The 18,569-nt window shown below is 44.1% G+C and overlaps 1 long non-coding RNA gene across 1 annotated transcript; it reads right to left on the bottom strand.

Annotated features, from left to right (window-relative positions):
- Positions 1-10,763: 10,763 nt before the first annotated feature.
- LOC123027694 lies at positions 10,764-17,736 on the bottom strand. Its single transcript, XR_006415549.1, has 2 exons — positions 14,935-17,736; positions 10,764-14,146 (listed from the first exon to the last, which is right to left on the bottom strand). It is a non-coding gene; the product is annotated as an uncharacterized LOC123027694 (long non-coding RNA).
- Positions 17,737-18,569: the final 833 nt, after the last annotated feature.

Raw genomic sequence — 18,569 nt, 5'->3', positions numbered from 1 at the left:
CCTTGGAGGAAGGGTGGTATAAACAATACCGAACAAGGAAACATAGCACTGTTGCCGAGCATAACATTTAAAATGAGGTTTGAATTTCTTGCATATACACTGTGCCCTTCCCGTTACTGCAGCGCCCACCAGGGGGCATGGTTCTGCTGTAGCACATCCCTCCTCAGTGTCCCTTAACTTGCATTCCACACTGCTTTGTACCTGATTTTGAAACTCTCGCACCATAATGGCAGGGGAGTTTCAAAATCAACCCATCACATATATACTCCTGGGCTGCAAGAGCATGGTAATACGGTGATGTACTGAAATTGCCAACTCACTGGGTCGATAATTTCTCCCAGAGTGCTTGATGCTTCTGCGACACTGTGTCTATCAGGCACATAATGCAGCCTTTTCAAAGCAAGGTACTCTCTGGGGATTGATCATAATACTCCTCTCTCTCTCATTTTCCCACACTCCTGAGAAGACCACAAGACAAAAAACATGGCAGTGAAAAGAGCAAATGCTAGGACTCGAACGTAGTAATAGGTCTATTTGTCTGCCCGGTAATGACGTTTTGCATCAGAAGAAAGTAAACTTTCCCTCCACCTTGTGCAAAATTACCCACCATTGCCTGAAAGGATGCTGTTGGACGTTTTACAAATTTGCCCATCTGTTACTCCTGCAGTTCAGTCTCTGGACTGTCTGAATGTGAAAATGCCCCTCTCTTGTGATACAGAACTCCCTTGGCCCATCTCTCTCCCTTTGGGAACTTAGCTGTTTCTCCTGAGCTAAGGTTGCATTTCAGAGCTGAGCTCTGCCAGTCAAAAATGCCTTAAAAAGGTTGTTGGGTGGGCTTAGTAATGACCACCTGTTTTGCTGCTCAAATGAGACCCTTGTCTCCTGTCTGCCTAACTGGGGGCAGCTGTGCATTGAAATACACAGAACTGCTTTCAGCATAACATGTCTGACCCTAAGGGAAACACAACTGTCCTTGTTGCCTGTTACTGGTTAAAGTTGAATATGTGATAGGGAGATGGGTTCCTGCATATAGAAATGTTGTTCTATCATAAGGAAGAATAAATAACTTACATATGTGTGGCACTGATGGGCACGTATTCCAACCGTACAGCTGCATTCTAGTTGTCTTGAGCAAGTGTTACACCTATGTTGCCAAAGCGAGTGGCTATCCCACAGCTTCTATCCACCCCCAGGGCCCCGAAAGCACATCATGATTTCTCATCCTCGTTATGAGTTTGTGGAAGGTCCATGGCCAGCGGTAAAGCACAAGCTTTGCATGTGGAAGGTGCTCCCTCTTCAAAACTTCTAGGTAAGCCTGGGAAAAATTGCCTCTCTGAAACTCTGGAGGTGCTCTTCTGGTCAGCTCCGAGCAGCTTTTCCAAACCTCAGACCCTCTGATGTATTGGTGCACATGCTTGGTCGAGGCTGGCGTAGACAATGCAGACTTGTTTTAAGGCAACTTCCTTCCTCTCTATTCTCATGAGAGTCAGCTGAATTTCCCCACTGAGCCCACAAGGAAGCATTTTGCTCCAGGCAGTGAAAGTTGATGCCATCATTCCAGGGGCAAGCTTCACCCACATGGCATCGTTCGATGGTAGAGCTCTCCAGTGAGGCACATCTCCCTGCAAGACAGGCTTAGCCCTCCTGTGGCCTATTTCCAAACATGGTACTGGAGGTACTGGAGTCGGCTGCTTACATGTGGTCAACAAAGAAGAAGCCCGAAAAGAGGACAAGAGAAGGCAGATTTACAGACCATTTGCAAATGCCAGTTTATAGGTGTACAGTATACCCCCGTGAAGTCGCGGTTCAGCATTCGCGGCTTCAGTCTTTCACAGGATTTTTCTCTGAGCGAGTCCAAGCCAATCTCCTTGCGAGTAAACGGGTGCCCCACTGTGCGGTGGCTTACTCGCAAGGAGATCGTTTCCTCTGAGTTTGGACTCACTTGGAGAAAACACTCTCTGCACCCGCGAGCCCCTGCCTTGCCACGTGCGCGCACCCCCCGCCCAGCCCAGCCCAGCCCAGCCCAGCCCACGCCTCCCGCCTGCACTGCCTTGGTGGCTGGCACTCAACACTGGCACCAAATTCGCCAGTTTGCACAGTTCGTGGGTGCTTTAGGAACATAACTCCCGTGAATTCTGGGGGACCACTTTAGATGCACATTTATAGCTCATGACACTGAGTGGAAATACGAGCCATCTCACTGCAGTCAGGAAGACTGTGACTATGTGATCCATGTGCCTGCCTGCTTTAGTCTTCTTGCTAGGTGCAAACTGTTGATGAGTGACTTTGGCTCCTGCTTGGGATTACATGTAGAGGTAAGACACTGTACGAAGTGTAGGCCACAAGAGACCAGCGTTGACCTTGCTGAATGGTCCAAGATAATCAACAGACTTGATTGTTGTAAGGCAGCATCCCATGCACTTGCGACTCTTGACCAATGGGCCTCATACCTCATAAATCCCTCTGCCATTTAAATACATTTTGCAAATGACATTTTTCCTGTGCATGGCCCCCACAACAAGTCAGTGCAGTGTATTCTCAGCCTCTAGTTGGAACATGAATCAAATTGTCTGAGAGTTGCGAGGTGGGGGGATCACGGCTGTGGAGGGCTGGGTTTATTTAGTGTAAAAGCTGCACTGTGCTCACTTCAAGAAGCGGCAGCTGCCAGAATCAGTGCATCCTTGCTGTAACACTGTCTGTGCTCCCCAGCTAGTTCTAAAGCCACAAGGGTGCTTTCAGGAGAAGACACATGATGAGGAAGAGTGACATATGCTATGGACGTAGTTGGGCTTCTTCCTGCTGAGTGCTTTCTACCAAAGCCACTAAGCAACAGCTGGACCACACACAAACGCCACTATTTCAGGAAGTCAATATTAATGTCAGAGCAGTGCAACTTGTCCCTTTTTCCTTCTCACAGACAGAGCGAATGAGCACAGCAGACATTGATTAGACGGGGCAGTGCTAAGACTTCCATCAGGACGTCAACAAACAAGATGATAAAGTTCCCAAGGAAAATATAAAAGGGCACATAATTTAGTGGAGAACATATATAACTGAAGAGAGTTGTACAAATATCGCACAGAAACAAGGAAGTACGAGTAAGTCTCCAAGGAAGTGTTGATACCTGGTAGCAATTACCACTGTGTCCTGCGGGTTTCCTGTTTGGGGCTGTTTGGCTGCTGCTGGCCCAGTTGGACCTGCAGCTGGACGCAGCAGAGCTCTTGTGCTCTTACAGTGAGCCAAGCTAAGAGAAAAGGTAGGGCAATGTCCTGCCCGGCACTGTACAGAATCTGTCATGGGAGTCCTTGCTTTGAAATCCTCATAACAACCCTGCAGAACCTGTTGCACAGGGAACACTATTGGCACTGGGCAACAGATCCCATGCGCTTACAAAATGCAATATAATTTATCGCAGTGGGAATGTGAGCCGCCCCGAGGCTTTGGCGAATGGGGCGGTATAGAAGCTTCCTAAACAAACAAACAAATAAATAATAAAAATAATGTTGACATGGATACTGCACAGAGATTTAGTTTGGAAGGGAGGAAGCATTTGTGCGGTTCCTGTTTAAAAATTTTAAATTGCCAGGATCACCAGTGCAACTTGCCCAGAGATTTACTGGAAAATCCTCAGAAGACCTTGCTCTATACCATATTATGGAAGCTTTCAGAAATTCCTTTTACAGGGAAAGGTTATTCCTCCTATTAAGATGAATTTCTTCTCTGAAAATATTGGTTTTACAGCATTTCTTCATTCCAGAACTTCCATCCTCCAAAATGGCTACCCCTTGTTTTCCAACAGTATTTCTTAGCCCATTGTCTGTTTAAAAAAGAAGAGTATCCTAAGAAACTCCCATCCAAATCAGACACTGAACTTTACCAACTATCTAATTCATCTTTTCTTGATCTGTGCCTATGCCACTAGCATGTGCAGGATTATACCAAGCATGTCCTACAGCAAAGCAGGCATGACTGAAGAAGCCGTACCTGGATGACTTTGTTTCCTTCTATGTACCTAATAAAGGTGCATTGTACCTCAGCAAACATAAAAACTCTCCCTCCCTTTCTCTCTCTTTCCCCCCAGTCTTTTATTTAATATTTTCTTCAGTAAACAGCCGTGTGTTGCTACCTATCTGTATTTTGTAGTTAATTATTGAACAAGGTTTTATTTATCCTGTATCTACGTTGTTTTACTGATGCTTAGAATAATTACATTGGGTGGATATGTTAACAGCTCTTTTCTGTTCTCTACATTAACCTTTGAGATGGTCAGAACCATCTGCCATGCAGGAAGCAAAAAAAAAAAAAAAAAGGTTTTCCAGAGAACAAAATTACAAAGCAAACTCTTGTGTGCAGAACCTCTGCACAAAGCTTTCCTTTACGTGGAAATTTCTACTGTGGAAAAAACCAAAGGACCAAATCCAGGGGGACTGCTGCGCTTGTGCAATTGATGGAGTGCTAGTGTAAGTGACCCCTAATGAAGCTGGTGGGGCAGATTTCCCCAGGGGGCCCATTATGTTCGTTTCTGCCTCTAGCATTGTGCTGCGGGTCATTCCGCTCCAGTGGAGGTTGGTGGCTCCAAAGTCAGTGGAGCCGTGTATTCATGCCGGGTGTCCTCTGAACATCCAAGGAGCTGTCCACAGTGCTGAACCCACTATTTGGGATAATAGGCAAGGTTCAGCACCATGGACCAGTCTTTTCAGTTCAGGCTAAACCCCAGAGTGGTTACACCATTCTTCTGATATTGGAGCCATGTGCAACTGCAGCGCTGTATCAACAGCGTACATTTGGAGCTGCACAGAACTGCTTTGAAAGAAACTCAAGAAGCTGAAGCCCAAGGCAATAGAAAATAGAGAAAGGCTACTAATGTCTTCGTAAATGCAATAATTGTATAACAGCAATGTATAATTCTAGGCTACAGTATGCTTCATTTTCATAGGCTGCCATAGTGAATGAAAAGATAGAAATAATCACTATGCCAGTTGGGAACATGTCTGTACTATAACACTTCGGGAACAATCCTATGCATAGACATAGAAACAGAGAAATAGAGTGAATCAGAACGAGTCTCCTGGGACATCTAGCCTGACCCCCAGCTCCAGCTGGCTCTGCTCATGTCATGCCTACCATGTGCATGTCCAGCCTATGCTTAAACACCCTCACCACTGGGGTTTTAACCACCTCCTGTAGGAGCCCATTCCATACCTTAGGGGTCCTAACTGTCAGGAAGTACTTCCTGGAATCCAAATTGAACCTTGGTTCCCTGAGCTTTGCTCCATTTGAATGCATCCTGCTCTGCTCTGCAGGGGAAAACAGGTCTCTACCCACCTCTGTATGGCACTCCCTCATGTACCTATATGTCACGAATAGATCTCCTCTGAGTTTCCTCTTCCCCAGGCTGAAAAGTCCCAGTTGCCTCAGTCTCACCTCATATGGCTTTCCCTGCAATCTGGCCACCATTCTTGTGGCCCTACGCTGCACCAATTCCAACCAGGCTATATCCTTCCTGTAATGTGGAGCCCAGAACTGAACACAATACTCCAGTTGCAGGTGCACCAGAGTCGTACAGAGTGATAGTAATACTTCTCTCGATCTAGAAGCCACGCTTCTGGCTATGCATCCAGGGGTGGTATTTGCCCTCCTGATTGCCACATCACACTGCTGACTCATGTTTAGCCTGCAGCCAATCAGTACCCGAAGATCTCTTTCACAAGTGCTGCTCTCCAGCCACCTGTCACTTAACATGATCCCCATTCCTATGCCCCAAGTGCAAGACCCTGTACTTATCTGCATTGAATGCCATCCTGTTGTCCCTGGCTCACTTCCATAGTCTGTTCAGATCCTTCTGGATCTGGAGTACCTGCTCCTCAGTTGTGTCCACTGCCCCTATTTTAGTATCATCTGTGAATTTGATCAGCAGACTGGTCACCCCTCTTTCAGGTCATTGATGAAAAGACTGAACAGAATCGGTCCCAGGACAGAGTCTGGAAAATGCTGGGAATGGTAGGACTACTTTCTGTGCAAACATGCATAGGATTGTGTGTTAGGTATCTTAGACCTTCAGGTATTTAGACTGCTGAGTATTATGGGGCTCAGACAATGAGAATTCATCTTGCAACCCTGAAGGTAGATGTCTCGAGCCATGGGACCTTGTGCCTTGATAATCCAGAGTAGCAATCTCTTGATAAACAAGCGCTTTCCAGCAATTCCCTCCTGGAGTCAGCAGGTATCAGCTCATCCCACAAGTCAAAGTGCAAGTTACTTGAAGCTACTCAAGTTCCTTGGGTAGATGTGGCAGAAAACTCCACAAGCTGGCAGGGAAAAAACCCTAAATTAAATAACTCGAAATTTGCTGCCCATCTGTGAGGTACCAAATCAGTTGCCTCCTGAGATGGTTGTCTCACTCTTCCAATGGCAGGACCAGGTCTTGTCCCTTGTCCATTCTTAACCTTTGGGCTCTCGGGATGACAGGCTGCAACCCTGCTTCTCCTGACTCTAGGTCTGATTGGTGCCTGATTGCTCATGGGTTCTCCATAGTTCTTGTATCTGATCTTGGCTTCCTTTGGGCCATGCTCCATCTTGTCTACTCTATCAAGTACAGCTGCACAGAATCCCCCTGCTTTGTGGATTTTAACCCTGCAAAACCATTTGTAGGATATGAAGGAAGCTGCCATATATCAGGACAGACTATAGATCAAAGTAGATAAGAAATTGTTTCTGTGAATGAAATTACCATGAAGTGTGTGTGTGTGTGATTGTGGAGGCAGGGTATTCACAGGGTCAGAATAGACATTACTTTAAAACAGAGATGTGTAAGTTTTGGCCAACATCTTTCATGCTCTCTTACTATGCTGGCTGATGGGAGTTGTAGGCCAAAACAAACCTGGTCAATTCCATTCCCTTGTCCACCCCTGCTGTAAAACATAATGAGCAGCTACATTAAAAAAAATTACTCCAGTATAGGTATGGGGTAGTGGGGAGACAATCCAACTCCCCTGGATCAGAGTATTCTAAAGTAAAATGGAGGTGGAGGAAAACTTAGCTGGTAGAAAAAAATTTATAATGATGCCTCACTTTGGCCCTGGATAACAGCCTCTGCAATTCTGAACAGCTCTGACTGTGGTGTGTGTGTGAGAGAGAGAGAGACAGAGAAAGTTTAACTCCCCCCCCCTCAAGATTCAGACAAAAACAAAAAATGGCAGATCTCCTGGTGGTTTGCAGTAGGTTGGCAACTGTTGAGCAGATTTTCCAGTCTATATTTGATTGTTAGAATCGCTGTTTTGTAACAACCAAGGTGTAGATTTGCATGTGCATATGGTGGTTATACAGGTGTATTTCTCATGGGCTTCAGTAGGGAATTAGCTCACCCCTTCGGTCACACTTCTGCATCTGGCTCAGTATGTGGATCCCAAACTTTAAGTAAAAACAACAACCAACCACAATGTAGAAGCCACACAGCTGAAGTTCGCCCTCCCCTTATCGAGCAGGAGAGCTGGATTCCATTCAGAGAAGCTCTCTGGAGCTGCATTCCTATGGTGGGCGGAGCCAAAGCAAAAGGGGTGGGGCCCTTGTCTTGTAGTTTAAAGCTTTGCTAGTATGCTAAAGACCAACAATTAAATATTGAGCAGTATTTACATAACTTTGGGATCCAGGGCAAACGAGGCTATTAAGAAAATGACTAACAGAATTACATATCAAGTACAGCCACCTGAGAGGGATGGTTTAACTTGGAGTCCTGCACTGAGCTGGGGGTTGGACCTGATGGCTCTCTCACCTCCTCTAACTTTACTTTTCTAGGATTCTAGGACACTATGAACTTTAAGTCACAGTTCAGTATAAAGTGCAGTGTTACTTCTAGAAAACAACCGTTTCCCTACTTACTTTAGGCTTTTGTGTGAGTCTGTTCTGGAGGTTATCCTTTGGACAAAAAGCTGCGATGTCTGCTTCTTTCTCTTCCCCACCATACTGCTGATTTCCCTGAATTTCCTTCTCATGGACCTTCATGAATGCCTTCACTCCCCATCTGTCCTTTCTCCTCGCCCCCTACCAGCGTTCTACTTGCCCTTCCCTCCTTTCTATGCCCCTCCCACTCTGCACAGCCCACATTCTGGGTCCTTCAGAGGTTGACCCTGCAGTCTTACAGCCAGTGACCAATCCTTCCGTAATGGTGGAAACACTGCCCAAAAGTTGGGAAGCCTCAAAGCAGGAGAGCATCTTCTGACAGCGTAGAAAGAAGCGTGACCAACTGGCAAACACTGGAGGATTGAATTTGGCTTGTGGGAATGAGGTACTGCACCCTTGATTTACTCTGATTGACAGGACCTCAGAGTCTAAACAGGATTCCCTCCTCACTACTGCTGAACTATGTGCTTTACTACTGAGCTATGGTTCCTTCGCAAAGGAGTGAATAAAGTAGGAATTGCATTTAGTAAGCTTATATAATGAAAGGAGAATGGTACAGAGATGACACAATTTTGCTCTTCTGCCTTCTGCAACCTGGCACCCTCTGGATGTGTTGGACTACAAATTCCATTATCCCCTGTCAGAATGGCCATTGGTTGAGCATGATGGTGCAAAGCAGCTGTGGTACTGCTTTCTGTGTAGAAAGTGTTTTTCTTCTTAAAATAGCTTTCTCTTTCTGTTTGGGTGTCATTATTTTAAAATTAATTACCAGTATATTTTCTCAGTAGCACCAAAAGAGAATCTATTATGCATGATTATGTGCATAGTCGATCCAATAGTTAATGGAACTGGGCAGACATTATTGCTTTCTTTTGATGGAAAAGTACAAATGGAGCCATTGATCACTTGCATTAGTGTCCTCAGGAGGAGAAGTATGAGAAATCCTTTGAAGTTAAGGTTAAGGTTTCTAAAAACATACCTATCTGACATCTGGAGAAGCCACAGCAGAGCCAGTCAAGGCTGTAAGAACCCCATTTTATTCTAGCTAATTGCACTGTGATAGCTACCCCTGCAGAAAAAGAGACACTGAATTCAAGACTTGAGTCCTACATCAACAGGAAGCATGACACTTCCTGCATGAAGCTTTTTGCTTCTGAGGCTACATATTCTAACAATGCAAGGCAGGTATGCAGGGATGCAGCTCTTTGTAGGCTTGTGGTTTGATCTGGTGTTTTGCTTGCCCACTAACAAATTAGGGCAAAGGCAGACAGACACATTTAAAGAGTTCCATCCCAGTGGATGCCCCAATCACAGTATGTGTTTTGCTTTGCAAATGTGTGCTCCTTTGATGCCCTGCTTTTCAGTCGAGATTGGCTTCCAAAGCAGCTTGCAGCAATTGAGAACACCCACAAAGAGGCAAGAATAGGATTTAAACAGGGTTGCTGAAGCTCTTTCAGCCAGAGGGCCAGATTCCATTCTGGAGAAGTTCTCTGGGGATGCACTCCAGTGGAGGTTGGGGCCAAAGGCAAAAGAGCCAACTGGGACCAATTCCAGCCTGCTCTAGCTTAAAGCTCTTTCTGGCAGTAGCTATAGTGTGCTGAGCTTCTGTGATGTGCAAACCCACCCTGTGCCATCCTCCTTGAACAGTGGTGTGGATGCCTGATGCATTTGCACCATTCCACAACCAATGACTCACACTCAGCGCCAGTGTGGTGCGGGGGTCGGAGTGCTGGGCTGGTGACCTGGAAGATCTGCACCCAGCCGTGAAGCTCACTGGGTGACTTGGGGCCAGGCACTCACTCTCAGCTTAGCCTACCACACAGGGTTGCTGTTGGGGGGATCAAATGGAGCTATGGAAGCCACCCTCAAGGTGTTATAAATGCACTGTAATAATGATAATTATAATGGGAATATAGAAAGGCAGAGAAAGAAACCTCCCAAAAATGCACAGACATGATAACATGTGTGCACAGGCACACTTACAGGAACCAATTAATCCTGCAATTAATCTGGAAGCAAAAGCTTCACTCAAGTGGCAGGTTAAAACATCATGGACAAGGGCCCATGGCTTCTCCTAGTGAACTTCCATTTGCTCTAGTGGAATTAGTGACTTGGACTGTGATTGTACCATAGATTCATATAAGCTGCAGTGACATTCCTTGTAATTCTTTATATGGAGCAGGTTTCTATCACCTCCACCATATCCTAGGGACAATGTTTTTACTGGCTTTTATCTTTCTTCTCCATATTCTGCAACAGGAGGGGTGGTTTCTCAAGAATCACTGAATTGAAAGTCATTTCCCCATAGTAACAGTTGAGATTTTGCAAGCACTTGTGCCCATAATATTCATGCCCAGAGCATCTCTTGTTTGGGCAAGCAGGCTGACATGCACACGGATGTGAAGCAGACTGTCAGAAAGAAAGACAAGCGGTACCACATCATGCACAATATGTGCAAATACACATACCACCACATGTAGTGACATGTCACAGCAAAACACGTGCAGCAACATGCAGAGGCACACTGCACACAGATGCGGGTCGTACAACCACACGTGCACAGCAGTGCACAACATGGCAAAATGAAGTGATGTATCCTGTACAAGCAAGCACAATGATAGGCCTCCTCTACACACCCGTTGCATGCAGGGCAACCCAAAGCAGTCCATGTGCAAACGTGCACAGCTACCCCCACGAATGAGCGTGCACAAACATACACAACAGACACAAGTTCTCGTTCTCCAATTTACAGATACCTGCTAGGGGAGGCAGCCATTTTTCTTCTGCAAAGTAGGTACCATCACAAAAACTTCAGTCTGCCAAAATGACAAGAGTCGTGCTATTGACATTTAAAATGGGAACTGTGAAATTTCATAATATTTATTGTGTGCACACTATATATGACGATGTCTGGGTTTTCACCCAACCCAACTAAATGCATACCCTTCCAATGTCCTTGAATGTTTGATGTGACCTAAACTTCTCAATGAAGATATCTAAGACATCATGGGAAGAAAGAAACAGTGGAAACATTTGCCTTTCAGAGCAAAACTTTAAAACTATTATGATTCAGACATCCATCATCAATATTTTAAAAATATTGATTATATGCCACATTGTGCAGATTATCCTGCCAAATGTCTTAGGGTGTTTACGCACACACAAACACGGAGAGAGAAAGAGAGAAAAGGGGAGAGAGAGGGGGTGAGTTTTACATTGAAAAAAGGCTGAAAAATGCTGCTCAACTATAACAACTCTCTTGACAGCTCTGTAACACACATCTAGGCTTAGTTTTCAAAACCAGTTTGCATTTTCCATAGATTATCTCAAACAGAACCCGAAATGCTGCTGCTAAAGTACCAACATGCAAGTACTGTGATGAAACAGTATTTGGGCAGCTTTCATTGTTAAGTGAATTCCACAAACTGTTAAAAATGAGTACCTTCCAAACACTATATTTCAAGCTGCGATGCAAGATCTTCCCACAACCACCCAACTTTCAAACCAATGTAAATCAGAATTGACTTAGAACGATGTCACTTGAGTCACATTGTTGAAAGCATCCTCATGAAAGCCTTCTGGGTGGAGTGTTTTGCTTGGGATTTATCAGGTGTTTTGCTTGGGATTTATCAGGTGCTAAATTACATTTACTTTTTCAAGATGTTTTGCCTGTAGCAGCTTCTGCATGTATTACAGTCCTCCTGTATTAACAGAACAGCACACTGTAGGCAATGGAGCGTGTGTGTGAGGTTTAAAACTTAAGCATGGGCAATGGTGTACCCAGCTGATTTTAAGATCTGGATTTAAAAGTCTATAATGGGCAATAAGTCATGGCAAATGCAATTAAAATTCCTCTTATTTCCATCATGGCTGCCATTCCATGTTTTACAACTGTTTTTACAACTGTTTCTATGCCTGTCTACCAACTTTGATTTGAAAAGAAGACAGAAAGAATCTAAGCATATGAAGTTCCGCACTTGCAACTCATTCCAGGAATACAGGGGAGCTTCTGCTGTCCTTATGCTGAGCATATTTACTGGGGCATAACCAGTCTCATTATAGAAAATGATAATAGATATTGAAACTAAAAACAAGATGAGCTTCTGTAATCACTTACCCACCTGGCTGCCAGGTGTGGAGGAAGAGGAAGACCAATGCTGTGGTAGGTGGTGCCAGTCTGGTGGTGTCATGCCAGGTTTGTGCCCTGCTTCATCATCTACTACTTTTGGAATGGTTGTCTGAAACCCCCCTCAACCTCAGCCTCCAAATCCAACTCTAGCTACACCACTAAGCATGGATAGCCAGGGAAAAAAAGGACCACACTCCTGTACCGGTAATACTAGTGCAAAAGAGAGCATTGCAGCAGGTGCAATTTGCCAAGCAAGCATTTTCCTGCAAGAAATCCATGATAGCTTAATCCACTTATTTTATCTTCAAAACAAACCATGAGCAGTAGGTGGCCCAGAGTCACCCACTGAGCTACATGGCCAAATGGGGTCTAGAACCAACTAATCTGTGTCCCATTCCACTCTATCCCACTGGTTCCCAGTCCGTAAAATCTACCTGAAACAGTCGAAGGGGACTATCTACAGTTTTAGATCATGTGTTGCCATCAATCTGCTGATGATGCACAGCTCTATTTCTCATTTTCATCCTCATCAGGTGAAGCTGTGGAAATGCTAGATCTGAGCCTGGCTGAGTCAAGTGGTCTGGAATGAAGGACAATTATGAATGAGCATAAGTCAAAGTCCTGCAGTTGTCTTTTTGCTGCCCACTTAAGTGTTTCCATTTCACAGCATATGACAGTTTAGAGTCAATAAAGTGTTTTGGTTTTGTCAGGTCCAGGTACCCCACCGAGGTATCCACATTGGCCCTTGATGCATTTATGTGGGCTGGGTCCAAGTTAGAGTGAATAAAATGCAACAAAATATAGCTGTAACTATAATCACAGAATAAGACGTTTTGCATTTTTATTTACACATGCACACACCCACCATGAATTACAAGAAGTCACGGAAAGGTTGCCTCCATCTATTCTTCTGTGGCACGTAGGCAAATGAAACTTTCATGAGTCATTAGACTATGAATGACAAATTGATGGCTGCTTTCAACACATGAAGGAGGAAATGAACTCTGGCTAGGTTACAGCAGCCTTTTCAAAAGCAGAGGAAGGACTTGCTATAATTATACTAAAACACCTGCTCACACATATAACCTGAAGGGAATATTATATCTGTCTCATAAAAGTGGTATGATGTATTTCAACCAAAGCTACAACCAAAGAACCTTTGCTCATGGCTGCATTGTATTATGTATGTATGGGGAAATAATGCCCCATAAGGAGGAAGTACTAACTCTTATGAGGTTTGCACAACAGTCATTGTTTGATGAGCTTGGGAGGCCATTGGTTCATCCAAGCAGTGATTGGTAAGAATTCCCACACGCACACTCACATTGCCTGCAGATGTTGGAGATCGGCCTCACACAAAACTTGGGCTTCATCGCTGAGCCAATGTTCATGCTGCTCACCAATCCCGCTACATGTGATCGCTACCACCTTTTTGGGAAAGCCAAGACATCCCTGTTTGAATGAGTGAATGGAAACTGAAGCATGGATAAAACCTTTCAACTTAGCTGTGCTGGGCTGAATTGCCTGTATATTGCCTGCAAATTTAGCAACAACAAATCCTCGCACAATGGTTTCTTCAAAGCATGGTGTTTTTTGATTAGAGAAATTATCCATTTTTTTCCCACTGAAAGATCAACTGAGGATAATGGATAGTCGTCGAGTAACCCAGCTGAGTTGCTCTACTTGCCCTCACCATTTTGGCTTTCCAGAAAAGGAAGTAGATTCAGGTAGTCATTCAGCGATGGAACAATTTCATTGTTGCGGTGCTCACCAGTGACTACATGACATGATACGCAAGGCAGAAGCCCAGGTCCCTGCTCTTACAGATGCGCTCTCTCTGCTATAGCGTGAAAGTGCAAAATTGTTCCCTAAGGTCTCATCACACTTATAAATGCTTTATTTGTCATGTCTTTTCTGAGTTGCACAGTGATACGTAGCTAAAGATTTGCCCTCTCAATTTCAGAGATACTTACAGGGTCAACAAAAAAGCGAGTTGCCAAAGTCTTCTTAGTCTAATACCTTTATTAGGTCAAGCCAAAGGGCTCTACAGCTATTCAGGTAAGGCTCTGAAGGTCTTGTGATGGCTACTGAATGGACCTGCATCTGCCTTTAGAGCTGCTAGAAACAAGAAGGGAAAATGTTAGATTCTCTGCTTTTTTCCTATCAGCAGTAAAGAATCTGTCCTCCATTTCATCTCAACTGGAGGTGAAGGTAGGCAAGTTCAGGCACCTGCCAATGACCCACTGGGGCACAAAGGGCCCCGGGAATGGTACAGAAAAGTTTAGCCCTATCACAAATAGGGCTGTGTCACAAATGAAAGCCTGCATGCAGGAGTACATGCTCTTTTTCATGGAGTTTACTTCAGACATTAGACTATAAACCAAATGTTGTTGTCCACATGTGTGAACATACACCAAGTAACTACCATGTGAACTTTTGGATAAGTAGCCCACTTGAAATGAGTTACAAAATCGTTTATAAGCATATGGCATTATAAACAAAATTTTCCAGCATTAGGAGGAGTTATTTACATCTGGAGTGCGTGAATTGTGCTGACTCATTCTTGTTTTTGATAAAACCCGTGTGCATGAACCCACCAAGATAAAAAGCCATTTCTGCTTTCAAATAGCACATGATTGAGAAAGAAAACCTCCTCACAAGGCAGAGTGCTCTCAATTTCAGAAGCATCATTATTTTGTACTAATTTTGTTTGTGCCTCAGGTACATATCATATGGCACAACACAATGACCACTTCTTTTATTAGTCAGATAATGCACCCTTTAGTGGTTCTGGCATGGAACTTACGTAATGGTTCTGCTTTTTCCTTACAAGGGGAAAATATACTTTAACTGGATTCAGATTTAATAATTCCTGGCACCAGTTCGCAGAAAGAGGGGATATTTACATTGTGGTGTGATGGCAGGGTTGTAATCTCCATAATCAGCATTAGGCCATAGCTTGTCATTCATTGAAACCCAGACAGCATAGTTATCCATTGGCAGTTCCAGGCTTATTGGCTGTTTGTTCCCAAGGACTGTGCTAGACACCTAGAAAACCCAAGGCTCAGGGCCCATAAAACAAAAAGCAGCAAACATGCACAGGTCAATGCATATTGCAAATATATGTGCACCCTTAGAAATCATTGCTATAATTTAATTTCAATTGCTAGCAGGGAAGCTAATTGACCTATTGCTTGCATTCAGGACAGAACTGTGCAATGGCCTAAATTGTGCTTTCTGGAAACTGACCCTCAATGCACTGGCCCTTTTCCTTGGTCTTTCAAGCCCTAGTCCAGATGGGGAGCCCAGAATGCCTGGGACTAGCAAAGATTACCCAATTGTGGATTTTGGGTTTTTATTTCTCATGGACCAGCATGGCTACTTTTGGCTAGGTTGGCTGTTCTTTAACTTGCCAGAGTTATCAATTCTCAGGTTTCTCCCTAACTCCAGATATTGGAATGGACTTAAAGGAGGACAAGTCAGCTTGCAGCACTGAGCACAATTACCAAGGAATAATTCTTCATAGAATTATCTAGGAGTAAATCCCATTGAACTCAATATAAGTTACTTATTGAGTAAACATGTGCAGGTTACACAAGTTTGATGTAATCCTTAACATGTTTTCCTATCCAGATTTCTTTGTAATCCTGTTGTTTCTGAACTGCATGTAACTTCCTCAGCTTCCTTTTCCCCACCTCTATAGCCATATTCAGGGTTGACTCCAAGACATTTTGCTTCCCGAGTCAGAGCAGCAAATAGTGCCCTCCGCCCCCAGTCAAGATGCATAATATTACCCAAACCTAGTGAACCTGGTCCTCCCCTGGCTACATACTCATATATTACCTTGACCCAAATTCAAACACTGCTGCTCTTTCAATCCTTTTTTACAAGCAAACCCACTTGTTTTTCCCCAAGCTGGCTAGGAACCAGTCTAAAAGCCTGGTGTCCTCATGTTACATAGAAACATAGAAACAGAGCAAGTCAGAAGGGGCCTCACGGGCCATCTAGTCTCACCCCCAGCTTCAGTCACAACATGCCTACATGTTACACTCTCTACTAGTCTGCCAAGAGAACAAGTTTTATGCTCTCTTTTTAACTGCATGCCTATCGAGTTCAGGGGGAAGAAGCAGGCTTATTTTAAGGCTGATGATAGCAATTGTACATAGCTCAAAAAAGATCCAGAGTCCATGCCCAGGTGCCCCCTCCACTGCCATTTGGATGTTTCTCCCTCCAACAAACCACATGACCAGGGTTCGGACTGCAAAACAAGCTGTACCCTGAAGACGCATACCAGGTCTTAAGCAGCTTCAGGAAGTGATTTGAATCAAGAAAGTGATACCATGGGATTTGGAGAACAATGCACTTTTTACCTAGCACTGCTGTCCAAATCAAATTCAGAACAGAAAAATAATTCCAAATAATATGTAGTTTCAACCTCAAATCTGTGGCTATTCCATTGTGCTATGAAGGACATAAAAACATGCAAAGAGACAATACAGAGCCCAGAAAAATTACAAATATGCTGGGATACCAAATAATGATGATGACGACGACAAAAATTTACCTGCTAATAATTTCCACCATCCCTCTGGGAATCAAACAAACAAACAAACCCAATGTAAAACATGTACATATTGAACCTGGGTTTACTTGGGGATGTGAAACTTTCCCCCCTTCTTTTCCTGCCATGACAAAAAACTATCCCCAGCCATGACTGTTATTACCAACTTTGCTTCCAGAGTTCATAGCAGCCACAGGGAGAGGAGATTTCTGTTAGGATGGTGCTAGATGGAAGAAAGGGTTAAACTGCATTTATATGACCAAATGAAGTCTATATATTTATATAGGGCACACTGTGGTTATGCATGTTAAATGTTTGTTTCCTTTATTGAGTTACTGGGTCAGCTTTTTTCAGATTACTGGGACTATCCAATTTCTTAAGCTGTAATTTAAATGTTCCATGGACATTTTCATTGTAGATAAACAATTTTCATGCTTAGTGAAGACAGAAAATGCATAGCCCTATTAGTTCCCAGCAACTGGTGCTTGCTGGCAAAAGAAAAGCAGAGGAGCTAAATTCAGTCCTTCTCTTGAACAGATGAATGGCAAGTTCTCAGCTTTTTCCAAAGGGTCGGCGTTAGGTGTGTATGTGTTATGTACTCCTAGCTGGACTGAGTTGAAGAATAGTGTGCCTAGCATCCCTTTGTGCACCTGCATAGTGTCCAGGTAAGCAAGGCTGGCCACCTCCTGAAGACCCATGCTTCAAAAGTGTACACCATTCTGATTCTTGTACACAGTTCTGAGAGCTTATGAACAGTATATAAATGCTTAAATAAAATAAATAAAACAAACAAAAGAGTGGCACCATGGAACAGTTCCCTAGACTAGCTTCTCTGCTTCAGCACTGAAACCTGCTCGTTCATCTGTCTCTTCTTCTGGTCCAGAGCAAAGTGGTGTCAAGAACAACAACAGCAGACACACAGCCTACTTGCTCCCCAACTATCTAGCTAGCACGAGGCAGCAGTGATGAGAAAGGAGGCAGAGTTACTGAGGGCAGGAGCAGATTCAGGGTGTCTTTACCCAAGGGTTTTCTGGGGGTAGCACACAACAAATTGGGGCAAGTTCTTAAAGAGATGGGAGTACCAGACCATCTTATTTGTCTCTTGAGAAACCTATTGTGGGTCAAGAAGCAACAGTGAGAACTGGACACAGAACCACTGATTGGTTCAAAATTGAGAAAGGAGTTCGGCAAGGCTGTATACTGTCGCCCTGCCTATTTAACTTATATGCAGAGCACATCATGAGAAAGGTGGAGCTAGATGAATCACCAATTGGAATTAAGATTGCAGGGAGAAATATCAACAACCTCAGTTCTTTGGCCAGGATGACTTATTTTATATTGTTAATTCGGTTTATATTTTTAAAGTATATTTTAATGTTTTGTGAGCCGCCCCGAGGCTTCGGCGAATGGGGCGGCACAGAAATTTTCTAAATAAAATAAATAAATAATAAATATGCAGATGATACCACTCTAATGGCAGAAAGTGAAGAGGAACTAAAGCGCCTCTTGATGCGGGGGAAGGAGGAGAGCACAAAAGTTGGCTTGAAACACAACATTAAGAAAACTAAGATCATGGCATCCGGTCCTCTCACTTCCTGGCAAATATGGGGAAGGAATGGAGGTAGTGACAGATTTTATTTTCCTGGGCTCCAAGATCACCGCAGACGGGGACTGCAGCCAAGAAATTAAAAGACACTTGCTCCTGGGGAAGAAAGCTATGGCAAATCTAGACAGCATACTAAAAAGCAGAGATATCACCCTGCCAACAAAAGTGCGTATAGTCAAGGCTATGGTTTTCTCAGTTGCAATGTATGACTGTGAAAGCTGGACCATAAGGAAGGCTGAGTGCCAAAGGATTGAGGCCTTTGAATTGTGGTGCTGGGGGAGACTCCTGCGAGTCCCTTGGACTGCAAGGCGATCAAACCGGTCAGTCCTAGAGGAGATCAATCCTGACTGCTCTTTAGAAGGCCAGATACTGCA

The sequence above is a fragment of the Varanus komodoensis genome, unplaced genomic scaffold (assembly GCF_004798865.1).
Source record: "Varanus komodoensis strain SLA01 unplaced genomic scaffold, ASM479886v1 scaffold33, whole genome shotgun sequence".
NCBI classification, from domain to species: domain Eukaryota; kingdom Metazoa; phylum Chordata; class Lepidosauria; order Squamata; family Varanidae; genus Varanus; species Varanus komodoensis.
Note: the sequence above shows the minus strand (reverse complement) of the source record. Positions and strands in the feature narration are given on the sequence as shown.